At 35.0% G+C, this 7288-nt stretch overlaps 1 pseudogene; it reads left to right on the forward strand.

Annotated features, from left to right (window-relative positions):
- Positions 1 to 5792: 5792 nt before the first annotated feature.
- Positions 5793 to 7076, forward strand: LOC120143278 (annotated as a pseudogene).
- The last annotated feature ends 212 nt before the right edge of the window (positions 7077 to 7288 follow it).

Consider the following 7288-nt stretch of genomic DNA (forward strand, 5'->3'; position numbering starts at 1 on the left):
CTTACCGATAATTACAAAATGCCTCTGAAAAATACTTGGATCCTCTAGTGTGTTCCCTATGTACTATATAATTGTTTTATCTGTTTTGAAATATGGTACACTAAAATCTATGGTTACTGTTTTATGATGCACCGACTTACCGGTGATGGTTTATGGACTATGACTGATATATGATTATTGATTTTCACTAATATATGATAACGATGATTACAGACCTAATGTGACTCTTGGGTAGGCTCACGGGCCCCAAGATGCACTATTAGGTTGGCTCCCTTTTGTCGTGTGCTTAGGGTAAGCCCTATAGACTTACGGGCTTAAGGATACAGGCCCAAATCCTATCCTTAGGTGGCTTCCTTTTTGCTGTGTGCTTAAGGTAAGCCCTACGGACGTAGTTCTGAGGAACTGCGGATGGTGTACATGAAAATGATTTAAACTACGAGTTTTAAAAGTGAAACTTCATTATGATTTTATGATGATTTACTGAACTATTACTCGTTTATTGTACCTACTATGACTTTATCGTACTGTTGGAACACACTAGATATCCTATTCGATCTCATGAAAAATGTGATACTATGAATGATCCCTATGAATTGTGATCTTCTTGGCTTCAACTCGATGAACTACTAGTGGAACCCAGATTATTCTGAAAATCGGTATACATTTGATTCAATAAGGAAATTATATGGCTTTTCATTTATCTGCATGTCCTATAGCATCATCTGGTAGTTCTGTATTACTGAGCTTTCCGAAGCTCACTTTATTACTCATCATTGCAGGTTAAAAGAATTGTATCAGTGCATCTATCGACATCAATAAGGGAGCTCTTCTGGCGTTGCTTACAGAGTATGGTACATGTGATTAGGGGGCACGAATTATATTTTGATTTATATACGAGTCTGGAAATCTGTTTTATTTTTAAATAGTGACAACTGATTTTATAAGTTACACGTTTCAATAAAAGTTTTAAATTTTCTGCTATTTTTACAGTGGGTCGCTACGGTGGCCCAAATGTGACACCTCAGATCGAATCTGGTTACCCTTATCGGTCTGTGGGGGTTACAGTAACATTACAGGTAATGAGTGACATCTAGAAATATATCATTTTCACCTAAGTTACAGGAAGTCATGGTTCAACATAACATCTTTGTGGCTAACTCGTTTTATGTATTTATTCCTTTTGCCCTTTATATCTAGAATAGGCACAAGTATTGGAATAGTCACACTTCTATTGTTCATCTATTATTACTTGATATCTAGAGTATACTATAATGAACAAATAATTTATTATATCTCATATCAACTTATTCGAGCATGGCCATGCATTTCTAGTCTCACTCAATCAAAGGGCCTGTGATATATTCCCTATTATTTAAGAATGACAAATCTTATCTTGACCATTCATACCTCACTACATATATCGTAATATGTTCAATATATTCATGCATATATTATTCATGATATATGTTTAGATAGTAATGATCTTAAGTTTGAGGGTCATGCATATACTCATCACAATGAGCAATGTTGTGATTGTCACATAATAATTCAAGAAACATGCTCATAGCTGGTTCATAAGGACTTACCCTAGCGAAGCGTAAAAGTCACATGAGGGGAGTGTCCTCCGGTATATAAAGACTTACCTAATACACAAAGCAAATGAGCCATCATATAGGAGTGTCATATGGTCCACAAGGTCTTACCCTAAGACCCATTGGACCTAGGAGCCCACCCAATGATTGCCTTAGGTCCATAAGAAATTATCAGCCTGATCGGAGTTGAATTTGCAAAACTCCATATCACATCTCAGAAGTACAAAGTAATACAATTTCAGAAAATTCTAGTAAAATTAATATATCATAAATTAGGCAGAGTTATTTCACTAAATACAGGATACTAGAGAGCAAGTAAAAATCTATAGAGGTTTAAAATCAGTAAAACAAAAGTAAGACATTTAGGATGTTGATAATACAAAATCAAGCTTTCAAATAAGATAAATCATTCAATATTCAAATCAAATCAGACAATCATATTTCAAATCAATTAAAGTTATTTGCACTTGAGAATTTAAAACAACTACTTAAATCAATGTCTAACACATAAGGAACACACCTCACAAAAAGGGTCGATCTATGAGATCTATTGAGTCATCAGTCACGCTACGACCTAAAACGATATTTGGATGTGTATTTACAGTTCACACAAACAAATAAATCAAGAGGAACAACCTTGATTTCAAACTTTTAGCCTTTCTCTATCGAACTCATACCATCAACTATACTAACTTGAGTTCAAAATAATTTCTCTCAACATAAAAATAACTTATTAGTAACTAATTTAGTAATTTACAGACTCAATTGGTAAAACTAAGAATTTTTTGGACCAATTTAACACTTAGCTACCACGGTGAGTGACCAAAATAATCTGATTCAAACCATGAAGCAATATTCATAACTATATGGAAACTAGAAAACAAGGTTGGGTGCTCACCAAACTTGGAGCACTCAAGATGGGATTTACTCTTAATCTTTTATCAACTTTTCCCAAGTTGTATGATTCTTCATTTCACTTTTTTCATTTTATTTCTTAAACATTCTTTCTAATGCCCTCTACACCAGTGAGCTCTCAAACAAAAACATGGATGCTTCATCGACTGGTCATCGGCCACCACGTAGACCACCGTCCAAAGCATCTTGGTCTTCTTGTCAATGATCTGACCCCCATTTATCGAGAAACTCCATGGATAGTCATAGATATAAAAAAATAACTACTTGGTTTTCTCAAAACAAAACACGTTCCTCCTCCTCCATTAACCGTACGATGAATTCGAAATCGAGATATGTTGTTCCTTGCTGTCGAGCCGACCTTTCGCACCATTAACATATTCCAAACGACACACGAGTCACCGAAAAAATGGAAAACCATCCTTCACTGGTCGTTTTCCTTTTCAAATATTTCCTTCATTAGCATTATTTTATTTATTTTGCTGGTCTTTCTGTTGCTATTCTACTTGCAGGAGAGTCTTTGTTTGACGTTGGTTGTCAACGCCGACACCAATGAAAGTGTTTATAACAATTGCTGATATTAAGGGAATGTTACTGCAAGGAAAAGAGCCCACCAAAAGAGTCATTATTGCTGGTCGGTTCACCGTGACCGGAGTTGGGTTGGACTGGGTTCGATGTTGGCTGATCTACTATTCCGGTGAACCTATTGGATCACAAATTGGGGTCGCTATAAAGAAAGAATAAATTGGTGTTTTTGGAATTGGTTCTATGTTGTTTCTAACTCACTCATTTAAAACCGAGTCTTAACCCAAAAATATCTCCAAAAGTGTGGCTCACAAAATTTCATATTATGATAACAAAATTAATGAAAATTTCACTTAAAAAAAAGAAATTTTCGCGTGAACTCTAGAACATCCTAAAACCAAGGAAGGGCAATTTACTCTTAAGGTCCTTCATTCTTCTTAATTTTCTTTGTGAACCCTAATTTTAATCATCATGCTACTTTAAATTAATATTTAAACTAAAAAATTTAAATCCAAAATTAGGGTGTGACAACGTTTTTCTGCAATTTTGCTTTTATCGCTTAGAGTGAAGAAGGGTTTCAGAGAAGAAACACCTTTTTTGCAAATAATATGGAAAGAATTTTCATTAATTGGAAATGTTATCTATAATTAATCTGTATATTTCTCTAAGTATCAATATTTGTCCATAAATTCTATACTTTGAAGCCTTTTCATTTTTTTATATTTTTTAAAATTCAAAAGTATCAATATTTATACAAGTATCAATACTTACCGATCATATATATTTGCATGTTATCCAATTTTAAAATAATTTAAAATATTTAAAACCTTATAAATTACATGTAAATCATTATTTTTAATCGCGCTCATAGTTGTGGTTTTTATCAATAGCTGGTGGGTGGCATTCAAGGTTGCCGCTTCTCTGTCTTTCTTTCTTTTTCTTTTGTAAAATACAGAACAGATGGTATCTTTCTCAACAAGTCTCGCTTTCAATCTTCCTTCAACTATTTTCCGCCGCCCTTTTTCCCCGCAAAACTTTTCCAGCAATCAAGCTCTAATTGCTTTGATAATATTACAAAAGCAAAGTATAGCACAAAAGAGAGGGATGGACTATTAGGGCATCCGTCTTTCTTCATTCTCATCTCTCCCCTTTCCCTTCCTTGGGATCTGATCTTTCCTCTTCCCCTTCAGACAAACCAGTGGGTAACTTTCTGATCTGTCTACAAGGAGTTACTGTGTTGTGTGTGTGTGTGGGTGGGTGGGTGGGTGGGTTGGGGGGGTTCAGTTCAATTCCCGAGGGTTTAACTTTTCATTACAGCCACAACTTTCTTGCTTTTCTGTCTTTGTTCTACTTTCTTGGTGTGTGTTTCTTTGTCTGGTTCATATATTGTGGCCTTGCAAAAGTTAAAAAGAGAGTGTTGGCGTAAAGTTTATTAGCTTTAACACGAACATTGAGGATTGGCCAGTTTGGGTTGGATAGGGTATTGGGGTTCTAGAGAATATTATCAAGCTTGTGTTATCGTGAGCTTCGATTCCTCTTTCTTTGTTGTTTGCCTTTAGTTTATATAATATTTGGATGTTTTCTAGTTATCATTTCCTAAGCTTTAATGAAGATGACAGTGGAGGATGCTTTTGGTATAAGCAATAAAATTTTGAAACTTACTTTCACTATTTGAACTCTTCTAGGTTGAGTTTTAGCTCAAATGGCTTCAGTTTGATCTGGGTAAACTTTCTTTCATGGATCCCAACCCCGATTAATTGGTGATATATATTTTGTGCAAGTGTATTATTTCTTTTGTTTTTTCTTCATTATCTTTACTTTGACATAGAGAACTATCACCTTCTTTCTTTCATATATATAACAGATCACAGCAATAGAAAATTTTGTTTCTATATTGCATATATAATCTCTCTCTCTCTCTCTCTCTATATCTCTCTCTCTCTAGTTTTACGATGACTGGGTTCAGATCTCACTTCATGTAAATTAAATGCTAGTTTCAAAATAATTTCTGGAGTATCATGAGGGAGATGGAGTTGTCTAATACAAATTATTATACAAGGCACGAAGAATCATTAAAAGTTTATGTATCATTCTTCTGCTTCTTCAACTAATGAATATCATTCATTAAAATCAACTTTGAAGATTTTATGTAATATCCATCTTAAGCGTGTTGTCCTACAATTACTTTTATTATATGAACTCCCTGATGATCAATTTACTATTATTTATCTACTCTCAATCTATTAATGTATTATGCAATAATAATTTACTTCTTCCTTACACATTTTAATACTTTATGATATTAGTTAAAACTCATGAGTATGTAACCATGGCTCTTACGAGGGATTGAAAGTGTTTACAAAATATTTATTGTTATCAATTACTCGTCTCTTTTAGGCATATGATGTTTTTTTTTTCATGTACGATCAAAACCCTAGACCAACAGTTGCTGGTGATTGTTATCCAATTACTAGAAACAATAATGAATGGGGTTGTATTTATGTATAGACACTTTAAGGAGCATAATCTCACAAAAATCCTGATCATATGATTTTGTTTTCTTGCTTTTTGTCCTAATTATCAACTCAATTTGTTAGATCAGACAGTTTTATCTACTCTTCTTATTAGTAAGATTCAGGATTGGATCATTTCAAATTGCAGTATCAAATATGTGATTCTGTTGAGATTAGTTTTCGATTTGTGTCATCAACATGCATGACAAATTCTACATTGATTCCCAGCTTCTCTAGATTATTGTTACAGTAATCAAATAATTATTTTATTACATTTTAAATGCTTCTGTACATTCATAAACTCATATATTGCTGGAATATTGAAGTGTATCATTTTAATGCAGATTTGATCAGTCTTTGTTTAGAAGAAGATGAATGCCTTTCCACACGTTCCTCCAGGCTTTAGGTTCCATCCTACAGATGAAGAACTTGTTGGTTACTACCTTAGAAGGAAGATTTCTTCAGAAAAGATAGATCTGGACGTCATCAAAGATGTTGATCTTTATAGAATTGAACCATGGGACCTGCAAGGTACATCACTATTTCCTATTTTTCTCGTATAAAAGGTTGTGAATTATTTCATCAGCAATTAAGGTTTTTGATTATTCTCGGCTGTCTGGATATATACAGAATTATGCAGACTAGGAAGTGAGGAGCAGAATGAATGGTACTTCTTTAGCCACAAATATTAGAAGTACCCAACGGGCAGTCGCACAAATAGAGCAACAAAAGCAGGATTCTGGAAAGCTACTGGAAGAGACAAGGCTATTTACACCAGGCATAGCCTTATTGGGATGAGGAAAACCCTAGTTTTTTACAAAGGAAGAGCACCCAATGGACAAAAATCTGATTGGATCATGCATGAGTATCGACTAGAAACAAATGAAACCGGAACTCCTCAGGTAATTATTGTATACATTCACTCTTCTTTTTATATCACAAACATGGTTATGAATAATTTGATGTCATCTTATTCCACCAGGAAGAAGGATGGGTCATTTGCAGGGTGTTCAAGAAGCGAATGACGACGGTGCGAAAAATGGGCGAACACGATGAGTCTTCGTGTTGGTACGATGGCCATGTCTCGGTCATGCAGGAACTAGATTCTCCGAGGCGAATCCCTCTGCCTAATGCATCATACTATCACCATTATCCTTGGAAGCAAGAGCTAAAGTTGCAATACAGTTTGCCTCACGACCCTTTCCTTCATCCCCTTCTTTTGGACAATCCCAGTGTTCAACAATCTGCTCCCTGTAACTATGATGGGAAAACCGGAAGCACTTTGCAGTCCTCAACCCTGACGCAGGAAGACCACATGCACCCAACACATCAGCAAAACCTGAGCTCTCCTTATTACAACGCTACTGAGCAAGCTATGCATCGAGTGACAGATTGGCGAGTTCTTGACAAATTTGTTGCCTCTCAGCTCAGCCACGAGGATGCTTCCAAGGAAAACAACTATTGCAATGCAGCCACCAGCTTTCATATGGCTGAACAAATGGAATTACTGTCCAATGAATTCAAAAGGCCATAAATTGATCCGTGGAGGAAGTGAAAGCATATTCTAGCTAGCAATTAGAGCTTATACACTAATTATAGGAAGAAAACTTTTAAAGAAGTCTTTTAATCCTAGTTTCTGTACATAGTAAAACTACAATGGTATTCCATTAGCTATGTGACTGCTGGTTTCCTTAATATGTATTGATTTATACTCGACTTAATATCGATTCTATTCACAGCTTAATA

Source organism: Hibiscus syriacus, unplaced genomic scaffold (assembly GCF_006381635.1).
Source record: "Hibiscus syriacus cultivar Baekdansim isolate YM2019G1 unplaced genomic scaffold, ASM638163v2 tig00002237_pilon, whole genome shotgun sequence".
Taxonomy (NCBI): domain Eukaryota; kingdom Viridiplantae; phylum Streptophyta; class Magnoliopsida; order Malvales; family Malvaceae; genus Hibiscus; species Hibiscus syriacus.